This window comes from Carlito syrichta, unplaced genomic scaffold (assembly GCF_000164805.1).
Source record: "Carlito syrichta isolate Samal-C Ts95f unplaced genomic scaffold, Tarsius_syrichta-2.0.1 Scaffold288809, whole genome shotgun sequence".
NCBI classification, from domain to species: Eukaryota; Metazoa; Chordata; class Mammalia; order Primates; family Tarsiidae; genus Carlito; species Carlito syrichta.
In genome coordinates this window covers 24371-39442 of record NW_007232905.1, presented here as the reverse complement: position 1 = coordinate 39442, position 15072 = coordinate 24371, and positions in this window count along the sequence as shown.

The window sequence follows — 15072 nt, the reverse complement described above, 5'->3', positions numbered from 1 at the left end:
AGACTGAAGGTTGCCTTGTAGATTTCAACTGAAGATGAAGTCTGAGAGATTAAGTCTGAAGATTAAGATTTCTTATAAGACCTTAGTCATGCTTTAAATAATTCCAACCATTGACTGCCTTCTGTTGATCCACTCCTAAGTATATTCTGTTTGCTGGATGCATATGCTTGAGTAGAGATAGGTAATGTCATCATGTACCTCAAATTGTTATTGCATTATTTGATGTTCAATGCAACAAACATGATCATCTCAATAAATGTCTAAAATTTTTAACAAAGTTCAAAACCTCTTTATGATAAACATCCTCAGCAAACAAAAAAGCATGAAATCACTTTATTCTAATAGAAAGCATCTTCAAAATCTTATGAACTATATTTTTAATTGAATAGAAAATATTGAATCCTTTCCCCCCAAATTGAAGTCAAAGTAAGGCTATTCACTCTCATTAGTTCTATTCAATATTTGACTGGATGATGTTAGCAAAAATGCTGGAGTAGGAATTCCTGAAAATTCTTTTGGACAAAACAATGAGAGCACAGCAAAAAGTGTCAGATTAACTGGCAGAACTCAGGAAGTTAGTCAAAGCTTCCAGAAATCTTCAGAGTGTTTATTCACACACACACAAAAAGGATCAATCTCAGTATAAACAGTGTGCTATATGCTAAATTAACTTGCCTTATTTTCTTCCCTATCTCCTCATGGTTGAGATAGCCTTGAAAAACCATGACCCACAATTTTGGTGAAAAGTAGCCACCTCCTAACCTCTGGGAGGAACAGAATTGAATGAAGCTCGTTCTGAGTGAGCACAGGAATTGGGTGCAGGGTGTTACATTACCAAATAGTCCTCAGAGAGCTGTCATTATTTGACTGTTCTTGTGGTTCTCTGAAAGTTCCCATATACAGAGCTGTATTCATTAGACATAACTCTGAGCTCATCCAGTGCAAACAGCCTTTTTCTCAGGGGCATCTGTTGAAAACAGAGGAATTTGGGAACATAATGGATGTGTGGACAAAAGTTGGAAAAAATCTATAATCTAACAACAAAGATTAAAAGAAAAAACTAGGAAATGAGATGATCATGAAAAGCTTTGAAGAGTTCTGACAAGTTTCTGGATCACTAGATGACCACACATGCTCAGAGTGAACCCGAGAAGGTCCTGAGCTCTGTCTAACATTGAGGATCTGTGTGAGCAAGAAGTGAAAGCTAAGGCAGAGTTATAGACTGCTTAAATGAGTGTTGAAAGCATGCCCCAATGTACATAAAAAACCTCCAGAGAGATGGAAAATATTTTTTCACAAAATAAAACATACGCTGTAACTCTATCTTTGACATAAGGTGAAGTTAATTTTTAAAGCTCTGAAATAACATACACTGAAAGAGTGCCATATTGACCTGACATGGTGGCTCACATCAGTAATCTCAGCACTTTGGAATGCCAAGGTGGGATAATTACTTGAGGTCAGGAGTTAGAGGTTACAGCAAGCTATGATCACTATGACCACTGCACTCCAACTTGGGCAACAGAGTGAGACCCCGTCTCTATAATGGTAACAAAGATTTGCCATGTATGAAATCAAACATATCATCATTTCTCACAGTTGAATTAAATATCTCATCCTGCGTCATTTAATGTCTTCCAATTACCCATTCACACACTCTGCCTTTATTTACACTATGCTCTATCCAAAAACTTTCTGCAAATTTTTTTTTAAAAGTTTTAAAGGAGGCCACTTTTTACAACACAGTCTTATTAAATGGCAAAGGAGTCTGTGTTCATGCTGTATATAATCTCCATATTCATGAGATGATGTCTTTCCAATATCTTCCATAGGAAATATACACAGATGGTTAGCAACATTAGTTGTGAGAATATTTTCCCATGTAAATGATTGTAAAAATTCCTTTAAAATATTATACTTTATGATTTTTTTTTATTTTTAAAAAATCTATTTGGGGGAAAAAATACTTGGGTCAGAATGGAACTAAAGAATGGAGTTCCACATCTGGTTAGATAGTAGATTGTCACAAAAGCACATGTTCCCATAGTATAGCATCAAGGAAACACTGGATAAACAACATGACCATATTTATCTAACAGAGAGTTAAGGCTGCAATTCAATTATGAAGGAGTATAAGTTCTTTCTAGATTAGCCATTTTCATAGTAGTTCGAAGAAATCAGAAAATTTTGTATGCAAAATTGAGTCGACTAATGTGACCAGCAATAATCTGAAGGAACCCTAAACATATACTAGGTATGGCATTCACCACTGAGAAAACCATGTCACACTCTTTTTCCTTTTGATAAGTTGACAGGACACAAAGGAATCTCTATGAGAGCTCAAGGACTATCCTTTGCTCTGACAAAATCATTAGAAACAGAATTTCCACTCTATGTAAAAAACAGGATTGATGCGAGGCTTTTCCTAGATAACATACCAATGAGGTATTTATTACAGGGTATCACAAACCCTGTGATTTGTAAACACTAAAGGTATCCTTGAGCCTCTCACAAAGGTCATAAGTAGTCCTGACAGTGTTTCTTAAGGTATAAACCCTTGCCAAATCACTCGATGTTAAAAAGGGCTCTCAAGTCAGTCCTGTGTAACCTGGGGGAAGCTCACTGGCTCTTCTCATTATGGTAGCAGATACCAAAGATCACATGAAGACAGACCAGCATTCTAGAATAACTTGGCCAAATGGTCACAAAATGAAGCCCTATATTTGCCAAAACTGAACAAAAGACCTCCTGTACCAGACTTAGAACCTATCCTGTTCCTATGACTGACAGGTACACAGGGAAGATGGAAATACATAGATGTCAAGGTAGACAAGGCACGAAAAATCCCACTAAAGTGGTCACAGATTCAACTGGGACTTTACTCCTGAATGAAATGTATTCATGGCAAGTTGTATAAAAGATTCCTACCTAGAAGGCCAGGGAAATGAGGACTTGGATACTTAGTGCCTTCTGTCAACAGGTAATTCACTTTAAATGATAGATAGATTACAAACCTGGGGTGTTTTGTTCATAAGGTAGTACTGCACAAATGTACTAGATGTATTATTGAAAACCCACTAATATATCACAATTCTAAGTTCTTTTTAATGTTAAGAGCTTATGTTCCAAGCATTGTGTTTATGAGATAGAAAAGATTGTCCTAAATCTTTCCAGAGTAGGAGAGCAACAGTGCAATATTACTATATTAGCATTGGAAGCACTCCAATCAGAATTTGATAGTTTAGCCTCTGTTGTATTTTAGAATTTTGGTGACCTGGCTGCACTGACAGGTCAACAGGGATGAGACTCTGCCAATAATTGAGAAGAATTATGCTTCTGTGTAAATAACTTGGGATAGGCAGACTCCAGCCTGGACCTCTTAAAAGATACGATAACAGTTCTTTGTCAAATAAATGAGTCCAAACCACTTTATTGGGCTGAACTAGTTCTAAGTATAGTTCAATGGAGTGAGGCGAACTATACTTACATTTTTTTTCTGTTTATTCATTCAAATCTTTTTTTTTTGAGTTGGATTCTCACTCTGTCACCCAGACTAGAGTGCAGTGGCACACTCCCAGCCACCACAGCCTCGACCTGCTGGGCTCCGGCAATCCTTCTACCTCAGCCTTCCAAGTAGCCGGAACTACAGGCGTGCGCTACCATGGCTAAGTTTTTATTTATTGTAGAGACGAGGTCTCACCAAGTTGCATGGGCTGGTCTTGAACCCAGGGACTCAGGCAGTCCACTCACCTTGGCCTCCCAAAGTGCTGGGATGACAGGCTGAGCCACCAAGCCCAGCCCATTCTAATCTTAATCTATATTCTTCTCTTCCTTGCAGCATTCTTCTGACACAGCTACTAACTCGACTTTTCTCTCCACAGCCACCAACTCAGCTTTCAATGTTTGAAACTTCTAGTGAGGTTTCAGACCAGAAAAATGCGGGAGTAAAAGACATGCCCACCCAAGTTAAGCTTAATTGTTATTTTGATTGTTTCCATTTGAAAAGACTAGACAAATTTCAGTTTCAAAAAGTGACCTGTTTTTCCTGCATACAACAAGCCGTAAACACTCCTCTGGAGTCATACTCTCTCTATACCAGGGCAAGAAAATAGCCCTTCTCACTAAAGACAGGGAATTGGGATCTATCTACAATGAATCTGCATAAATATGCTTCCCAGACTAATCTTCGTATTCCACTCATTTTGCACGTCTGTATATCACTTAGTGACTTCCTTTGGTAGTGAGTGTGTATTGTGTGGTGTGTGTGTGTGTGTGTGTGTGTGTGTGTGTGTGTGTGTGTGTTTATTTCATCCATGACTCCTGGCTCAAAACTCCCTTAGCCCCTCTCCCTTCCTGCCTTTGACCCTTCACTGTCTCCTCAGGCTAGCCCCAGACACTAGAATGCCTCTCCCCAAGGTCGTATCTGACCTACCTTGTTTGTAGGTTATAAGACTCCCATTCCAGAATAGGTCCTTCCCAATACCCTGGAGAGAGAAAACCTCTACAGAAAAGCCAAGAAGAATCTGAACAGACAGGCCTTGCTGAGTTTCCCCTCAGTCTATTGTATGAGACACAGTTATCAATCATTCCTGTCCAGTGAAGGTGCCATACAAGGCCCAGGAAGACTGGGTGTGGAGTGTTTCCTAGTAGCTGAACACATGAAGGTACCTGGACTTGGCATGCCCAGGAAGAGCACAGAAGCTCTGTGCACCTCTTGCTATATCCTGTCCTATTCATTGGGATCCTTTCTAATGTCCTTTATAGTAAACAGTGAATGTAAATATTTCCATGACTTCTGTGAGCCTCTCTTTCAAATTAATCAAACCCAAAGAGGGGATTGTGGGGACCTGTGCTGGAAGCTGGTTGACCAAAAGTTCTGGAGGACCAGAGGGATAACTGGTGTGTGAAACAAGGGAGCAGTCTTGAACAGAGAGCAGTGAAGAGGTTTATTATGAAAAAATAGTCTCACACAATCATCAAGGTGATCCCACAGTGCACCAACTGCAAGGTGGAGAACCAGAAATGCCAGTGACATAATGCAGTCCGAGTCCAAAGACCTGAGAGCCAGGAACTCTAAAGCCCAAGGGCAGGAATAGGTGACGCATCCAGTTGGACACTTAGTGGATCATATCCAGGCAACAGTGGTGAGGGTGGATCCTTACCACTCATTCAACTGATCCAAATGCTAATCTCTTTCAGAAAGAGCCTCACAGAGACACCCAGTCATAACTTTTACCAGTGATCTGGAGTGACGTTGCATCTCACTGTGGTTTTGATTTGCATTTCTACCATGATTCTGGATGCTAAGCATTTTTCCATATGTCTTCTTTTGAGAAGGGTCTATTTAGATCGACTCCCATTTTTAATCAAGCTATTTAATTATTTGCTGTTGAGCTATTTGAGTTCCTTATGTATCCTGGATATTATTCCCCTGTCAGATGTACAGTCTGCAAATATTTTCTCTTATTCTTTCAGGTTCTCTTTTCACTATATTAATAGTTTCTTTTGCTGTGATGTAATATCTTTTGTCTATTTTTGCTTTTGTTGCCTGTGCTTTTGAGTTATTATTATTATTATATTTTTTTAATTTTTATTTTAAAGATGTCAGGTACAATTCAGGCTTAGGTATAATGGTCATTGTACAGGTAAAGTTTTGGCCTCACTTTGGTCCCCACTTCACCTGGTTTGACATCAGGAACACTTACTGATGAAATGGGTCCCCTCCTTCCTTGGCAGTTTCCCATTACTACCAATCCCTTTCTTATAATATTATGATAATCACTCAAGGTCTGTTTATGAGTGAGAATATGTGGTACTCAGTTCTTTGTTCTGTGATAGATCACTGAGTATTATAGACTCTAAGTCCATCCAAGTTGCTACAAAGTTCATAATTTTGTCCTTTTTTAAGACTGTGTAATATTCCATCATGTATATGTACCACATTTTTTTTAATCTAGTCCACTTTCAATGGGCAGCATGGTTGGTTCCATGAGTTATTATTATTAAAAACCTATGCCCAGTCCTATGTTGTCAAGTGTTTCTCCTTGGCTTTCTTATAGTAGTCTCATACTTTGGGGTTTTACGTATAAGTATTACATTCATTTTGACTTGATTTTTGTATATGATAAAAGGCAGGAAGCCATAGCCTTACTGGACTCTGCTGTGGCCATGTGCTCTTTTAGTTATGGCTGTCACCATGTTTCCTGGCTTTGGTTCCCTCCTCTACCTTGGGGCGGAGAATCTCCTCTTTCTCTCTCTCTTTAATTTACTTTCTAAATAAACTATATTTTCTAACCTAAAAAAACAAGGAAGGCAGAAGTCTGTTTTATCTTTTTTTTTTTAATTTGAATATATGGTGTCCTCGGTACCATTTATTGAAGAGATTGCCTTTTCCACAATGTTGGAATCTTTGTTGATTGTAGTTGTGTGAATTTATTTCTTGGCTTTCTGTTCGGTTCCATTGGTCTATGTGTTGGGTTTTGTGCTGGTATCATGCTGTGTTGGTCACTATAACTTTGTAGTATATTTTGAAGTCAGGTAGTTTGATACCTCTAGCTTTGTTCTTTTTGCACAAGATTGCTTTAGCTATTCTGGGTCTTTGGTGGTCCCATATAAATTTTAGGGGTTTTTGCTATCTGTGGAGAATTATTGGTCTCTTGATAAGGATTGTATTAAGCCCATAGCTCACTTTGGACAGTATGGTAATATAACATTATCAATACTTCCAGTCTATAAACATGAGATGTCTTTCCATTTATTAGTTTCTTGTTTAATTTTGTACATCAAGGATTTATAGTTTTCAGTGTAGAGACCTTTCTTCTCCTTCATTAAATTTATTGCTAGTTATCACTTTTTGTGTAGCTATTGTAAATAGAACTGTTTCCTTGATTTTTTTTCAGATAAGCCACTAACAGAATATAGAAATACTACTGATTATTGTATGTTGATTTTATATCTTATAACTTTATTGACTTTATTAGTTCTAACAGTTTGTTTGATGAAGGCACAATTTGACTTTCTTTCCTATTGGCATACCTTTTATTTCTTTATCTTGCCTGATTGCTCTGGCTAGGACTTTCATAGGTTCAAGAGAAATGGTGAAGGAAATCGTCTTTATCTTGTTCCCAATCTTAGAAAAAAAATATTTTGGCTTTTCTCCATTCAGTATGACGTTAACTGTATGTTTGCGATATATGGCCTTTGCTGTGTTGAGGTACATACCTCATAAAAACCTTGGGGGTTTTTATCATAAAGGTGTTGAATTTTCTTGAACATTTTTCTACATGTATTGAAATGATTATATGATGTTTGCCCTTCTGTTATAATGGTGTATCACATTTATTGTTTTACCTGTGTTAAACCATACTTACAGCCCTGGGATGAATTCCGTTTGATCATAGTAAATGATATTTTTAGTGCAATGTTGGATTTGGATTACTAACATCTTGACAAAAATTTTTGTATAAGTGTAGTTTTTGTTGTTGTTTTTGTGTGCTCTTGTCTGGTTTTGTAATCAGGATAATAACTGCCTTGTAAAATAAGTTTGGGAATATTTCCTCCTCTTCAATGTTTTGGAATAGCTTGTAGAGAATTGGTATTAGTTTTTCTTTAAATGTTTGCTAGAATTAACTGGTAAGCATCAGATCCTAGGCTTTTCTTTGACTGAAGACTTTATTACTGATTCAATTTCCTCACTTTTTATCTGTTTAGACTTTCTATTTCTTCATAATTTAAGTTTTTAGGTTTTATGTGTTCAGGAATTTATCTATTTCTTCTATAAGATCAAATTTGTTGGCATATAGTTGTTCATAATAGCTTCTTATAATCCTTCATAATTCTGTGGTGTCAGTTGTAATGTCTCCTATTTATCTCTGATTTTATTTATGTGAGTCTTTTCCCTTTGTGTTAGTTATTCTAATGAAATCTTTGCTGATTTTATCTTTTAAAAAAATCCTTCATTTTGCTGCTCTTTTAAATTTTATTTATTTTTGCTTTAAGCATTATTATTTCCTTCTTTGTACTAATTTGGCTTTGGTTTGTTCTTGTTTTTATAGAACTTAGAATTAGTTTTGAGTTAAAATTTCCAGGAAGAACTTGGGAATTAATCAAAACTAAAGTGATGTTTTTGTTTTATTTCTACCAGCAGCTCAAGGTATATCAAAGATTAAAAATATTTATCCAAAGTTCAAAGGTTTATTACATGTTGGTGATAAACTTGCACATTGTGTTTGTAAAATCTTTGGATTCTAAGCTTTTGACAGCATTTACATAAAGTACATCAATGGATCTCTTCATCATCCTTGTTTTTCTTGTTTCATTCTTTTTTCTCCATGGAACGGAAGATGCCAAAGAGAAGCTCCCACCTGGCCCTACTCCTCTCTCAATTTTTTAAAATATTCTACAGTTAAATATTAAAGACATCAACAGATCCCTAAGCATCGTGAGTATGATTAATTTTCTTTTAGTTACTTGTAATGAATCAATAAGACAACCATATAGCTAAATAAAATATGAAATTAGACACCAAAGTTGTTTTTTTTTTATCAAGAATGATTATAAGCTGGGCTAGGTGGCTCAGCCTGTAATCCCGCGCTTTTGGGAGGCTGAGGTGAGTGGATTGCCTGAGCCCACGGGTTCAAGACCCACCCAGGCAGCGAGACCTCATCTCTGCAATAAATCAAAAAATCAGCCGGGCATAGTAGCGCATGCCTGTAATTCCGGCTACTTGGAAGGCTGAGGCTTAAGGATCGCCAGAGGCCAGCAGGTCGAGGCTGCAGTGGCCAGGAGCGGCCACTGCACTCCAGTCTGGGCGACAGAGTGAGACTCCAACTCAAAAAAAAAAAAAAGAATGATTATAAAGGGAAATGTCCTTTGGACACTCAGATATGATTTTAGAATGTATACAGATAGTAGGGAAAGAGATCTGTTAATTTTATAAAAGGAGGAATCAACAGATCAGGGACAAATAAGTGTTCACTCATGAATGGAGGTTGCAATTCGGATAGCAGTCAGAGACTGTACCACTCAAGAGAGGTAAGGGAACTTACACCTGTAGGAATTTACTTAAATTACATAAATTGTGTGTCATATCACTTCACTGGTGGTTTGAACAAATGATCTACCACCAGTCATTAGTAGAAATGTGTGCTTGCACAAGTGAGTCAGGGAAAATCTATATACAAAGTGTTCACTAAAACGAGGGCTTATTTCCTTATATTGAATATCACTGAGAGTCCAGTTGTATGGAAAATGTTTTGCACAGTTCCTTTGTGACTCTCAAAGTGCATCAATGGTTCAAGATTAAGTCGGTAGCTCCAGATGGAGTCATTCATACCAAGCCTGAAACCTGGCTAAGCTCACAGATCCGTGATAGGATTATTGAAATTGCCAGAAGCAGAGATTCTCTGTCCATGTGGTCCCCTTTATTTTTTTATTATTTCAATAGATTGGGGGGGACAAATGACTTTTGGTTACATGGATGCATTGTGTAGTGGCAAAGATGTCTGTGCTTTAAGTGTACCCCCTACTCCCACCTGTGCACTTGTACCCAGTAAGTGATTTTTCATTATTGCCCCCCTTCCTCCTTCTCCATCTTCAATGTCCATTATGTCCTTCTGTATGCCTTCACAGTTCTTTAGTGTAGCTCCTACTTATGAGAACATGCATCATTTAGTTTCTCAATCCTGCATTACTTCACTTAGGATATAGTCTCCCATTGCATCAAAGTTGCCACAAGACATTATTTTATTCCTTTGTATGGCTAAATAGTTGTCCACAATCACATTTTCACTATCCACTGATCAGCTGATGGGCATAGAATGACTCCACATCTTTGCAATGTGAATTATGCTACAATGAACATGAGTGCAGGTGTCATGTAACATATGTCTTCTTTAAAGAAATTATTCTTTCATAACCCCTAATAAAAAGGGGCTGCTTTCAGTTTAAGCTTTTTTTTTTTTTTTTGAATTGGAGTCTCACTCCTGTCACTTGGACTGGAGTGCAGTGGCATGCTCACAGCTACCCCAGCATCAACCTGCTGGGCTCAGGTGGTCCTTCTGCCTCAGCCTTCCAAGTAGCCCAAATTACAGGCATGCACTACCATGCCCAGCTAATTTTTTGATTTATTGTAGAGATGAGGTCTTGCCAAGTTGCCCAAGCTGTTCTCGAACCCATGAGCTCAGACAATCCTCTCACCTCGGCCCCCAAAATGCTAAGATTACAGGCTTGAGCCACCACACCCAGCCCAGTTAAACATATTTTTTTCCGATTTATGTCATGTGTATGACTAGTTGATGCTGGAGGCAACAGTGAAGGAGTTCACCAAGACGTTTGTGAATTTAGAAAAGCAGATTTATTTAAAAGAGAGTGTTTTTAAATAAATTTTATTTAAAATTGCCACACAGAAAGAGACCAGCAATGCAGCAGAAAGAGAGGCTGTCTCCTGTCTGCAAAGAGGCAGGGGCTAGAAGGAAATCTTATTGGGTTGTGCTGGGGAGTTTTCACGCTGTGTCAGGGAAATTGTGTGATATGTGAGTGGTTTGGAAGAGGAAAATGATGTGATATGTGTTGGGTTTTGTAAGAGAAAATTATTTGTATGATATCTGATAGATTTTGGAAGATGGCTGATTGATTGTGGTGTCCTGTTTCTTTAAGATATATTTAGCTGCTTTTCTATTTACAGTGGTCAGCTAAGGTTAGTTTGCAACAATGATTTACAACTGGTTAACAAGCTTTTATAATTCTTGCTGTGGTCATCAAGGATTTTGTAACATCTGTAAAATCTTATCCTGAGATTTCTTTTCTCAGTATAATTTATCCAATTGTTAATGGCCAAAGTGGACCTCTTATTTTCTACAATTCACAAGGTCACAGTACCAAATTTTCTTAAAGCACATATTGATTTGAAGACAAGGAAATGACTTAGGTTTCCAAAAGAGTCACAGTTCCTATTATATTTGCTCAATAAATGAGTCAATAACTTCTCTACTCTAAGCTATTTACATAGCAGTAGGTCTCTGAGCCTTGAAGAGATGATCTGAAATCTGTCTTTTTCCTGAGAATGCGAGCTACAGAGCACTCTCTGCCCTTGGAAGCTCCTTCTTCCTGTGCTTTGGCTCTGGATTCAAAGAGATTGCGTCAGCAGCCCCAGCTCATTCATTTGCTAATTCACAGCTTTGGGCAAATTTTAACATCTTCGTGAGATTTAACTTCCATATCTTTAATCTAAATAATAATAATTTTGTGCAAGTTGCTAATTAAATGTCTACTTGGCATGAGGCACTGTGTTAGATGCGTGCAAGGAATTTTCACTGATGAAAGAAAATTTTAAAAGATTCTATATTATGGGATTTACAATCTAGAAGATAGGCATATATTTATGAAACACTCATTCAAGGAAGCATATGCTTATAACCTATGCAAGAGTGACATGGTAGAAAATGGCCACATGACTTGAGGGAACCAAAAGTCAGAGGAGCAGTCAGCAAAGGGTTATGTGAGGAAGTGAAGTTGGAGCTAAGATCTAAGGAATAATTAGGCATTAGACAGGTAGCATATGGATAAAAGCCCATTTCATGAGTCTGCAACCCTAGGAAGAATGTCTTCTCTCCTAAAACCCTGGAAAGAGGGCCAAAGTGTTTGTAACCCAGGGAGTAAGAATATGGTACAAGATGAGACTGGAAACAGAGGTCAGGGCATACAGGTCTTACGTGAATTTTAAGAACATTGGTCTTTATCAAAAGAAGAATGTGATGCCATTACCATGCTTAAAGGACTGTCAGGTTGACATTTGCCTGTGAAAAGATCATTCTGGTTCCATGATGGAGAATGAATGTAGGAGCAGCAAAAAAAGTCCAACATGAGACAAATTGAAAGACTAACTCCTATATCATGTGGTATACCAAATAAGCTGACATGACAGCAAGACTCCAACAAGTCAATAGCTAAAAGAAGACAAGAGTTTATTTCCATGTCGCATACTCATCTACAGGTGAGTGTTGATGGCATTTCTGCTCTATAAGATCATTCAAGAACCAGTGTTTTCCATCTTTATAGTTCTCCTACCTTGTGTCCCCAGGCTATTGTTCTCATTTGCATGGTAACAGTGGGGCATCTCCATGCTATCATATCAACCCATGGGTGGGGGGGGAAATGAAAGGCAAGCAATGACCTTTTATGCAACAATGTAGAATTTGCACACATCACTTCTGCTAACATCAATTCATGGTAACTTAGTTATATGGCCACATCTAGCTTTAATGAAGTTGGAAAATGTGTATGACCAAGCTCATGTGATCTCACGTATTATGAAAATTTAGAGGTGTCTGGTGTTTAATAGAGAATATGGAGAATGGATAATGAGTGACAATTGTTAGTCTATACATGGGGAAAGTTGAAGAAACTTCTTTTAAACTGGAGGAGGAAGACATCATTTATTGCAATTGCAAGAAGGAAGGAGAAATTTGGTGCCATTACCAGTTTGAAGAAAAAAGTTAATTAAATAATAGAAACAAAATGTGTCATATAGCTCCTGTTATGTAGTAGGACCTGAATAAAGAATAATTACTGATGATGATAATAATAATAGCAATATTGCTGATAATAGGAAGACAATTGCCACTTAAATAATATAATTCCTTATTGAAAAATTAGTTCTAAAAGTTGAAAACTTTTGTAATTGGTGGATGAATATTCAAATGTCTCTTTAGTAAGATTAAAAATATTTCCCTCATTTATCTACATTTCATTTCTCACTTTTCTTGCACCTCTTGTTCTTTTTCCAGCTAGCAAAAGATTATGGCCCTGTGTTTACTGTGCATTTTGACATGAAGCCCACCATGGTCTTGTATGGATACAAAGCAATCAAGGAAGCCCTGACTGACCACAGAGTTTTCTGGCAGAGAGAGTTTTCCAGTGGTTGAAAAAAGTAGGCAAGAATCAGGTATGCTTCCCTTTGAGGAATGAGTGTGGGTTTGTAAGTTGTAAAGATTTCAAGTAGACTAAGAAATTGAAATTATAAGCATTTAGAAAAATGTATGACACATTTTTCATAATTCCACATAAGGCTGAAGAATTTCTCTATAAAGGATCATTAACTCATATTTAAAATCTATAAAGATGACACAATGTCTTCATAAAACATCGAATTCAGGGAGAGTAAATTATTTAACCACTAATGTTCTAAAACATGTTTATTTTAAATTATAGTCAGTTAAGATAATGAGAAAGCAATAGAAAGAAAAGAGAGAGGAGAAAAATGACTAAATTATCCTTTTCTTCAAATATTTTGCTTCCTGGTCTGAGTCATAGATAGTCAGAGACTATTTTAGGAGGCTTGTATAGTATGCAGAGAACCAATGTAGGTTTGGAGAAATTCTAGCTTTACCCTCAATCTTCTGCTCTATAAATGCATAAGAAATGTTTGAATCCAATAGAATACAAAGCATAAAGCAAAGATCAACTCTGAAAGAGAAACATGGAGAACATATAGTATAGATCAGAACTGATTCTAGAAAAGCTCTTCTTATTAAGTACTTGAGCGATTGGCCTTGAGTTTTTGGTGCTAGTCTTAAACTATCCAGTCTTCTGGTAGATCACCAGGTTCTGGCAAAAAGTGAAAAGACCTGAATGAGGTCCTTCCCACCTCTGCATTATTCTCTAAGAGGCTTCCTGGACACATTTCCTATGAACTTATTTTTTCCCCAATGTGATCTTGTCTCTGTAAATCTGATGAACTTCTTTGGTGCTAAGACCACTTTTCCTGAATGAGATGTAACAAATAGAGAGAAAATGTTAAAATGAGAAGTGCTGTTTGTCAATGACTACTTATCTGAGGAAGAGATTGTTGCAGAATTCCTTCCAATGCAGAAGAGTTGCGTCATCTTCTCTTGAGAATTGCCTTCTCTGTTGTTTCTCCTCAAATTCACTTCCAATAAGAAAAGCCAGTCCTGAAACTTAATCTAAGACTTGGACTCACCAGGATTTATTGCTGTGGGATAACAGAGCAAGAATTTTGCTTCCACAATCTTTGGCATCCTTGTAAAATAAAAACAGGACACTCGGTTCACAGAGTCATTCTGAGGTTTAGAGGAGCTGATGGACAAAGAAGAGTTTAGTAATGTCTAAAGTCAGGAGTCCTGACTGTTAAATGCCAAGTTGGGTGAAGACAGGATGCAGGTGAGCTGGAAATTCCTGAAGCTGATACCGCTATACCCACACCCTGCTTAAGTGTCAGTATCAATTCCTAAGATGAGTAATCTCTGCTAGAATTAACGATAATGGAGGATATTGTCCTCCCTTCGTCTCTCACCTCCCCTCCCTCCCTCCCTCCTCTCTACTCCCTCCCTTTCTTCTTCTTCTTCTTCTTCTTCTTCTTCTTCTTCTTCTTCTTCTTTCTCTCTCTCTCACCCCCCCACCCCTCTACCCCCATCTCCTCTCCTTTCTTTTCCCCAGTAAGAACTATTTTCATTGGAGAAACGTGGAAGAAAATCTGCAGTTTGTCAAGGTTTTACAAAATATGGGATGGGGAAGAAAACTATTGAAGACCAAACAGAGGAAGAAGAAGACCAAAAGAGGAAGCCTTATGTCCATGGAAGCGTCAATAGAAACCAACAGTGCATATTTCTTCAGATAATTAAAAGTAATTTTGGGGTTAAATAAATGCTATTACAGACAGACTAAAAAAATGTTAGCCGGGCTCAGTGAATCAGACTGTAATCCCAGCACTTTGGGAGGCCAAAGTGAATAGATTGCCTGAGCCCACAGGTTCGAGACCAGTCCAGGCAACTTGGTGAGATCTCGTCTCTATAATAATTTTTTTTTAATTGGCCAGGCATGGTAGCGCATGTCTACAGTCCTGGCTACTTGGAAGGCTGAGGCAGAAGGATTGCCCGAGCCCAGCAGGTTGATGCTGGGGCAGCCGTAAGCGTGCCACTGCCCTCCAGCCTGGCTGACAGAGTGAGACTCCAACTCAAAAAAAAAATGCTATAACAGCTCAAGTATAATAGTTTACTTGGCCAGGCTCGGTGGCTCAGCCTGTAATCCCGCGCCTTTGGGAGGCTGAGGTGAGTG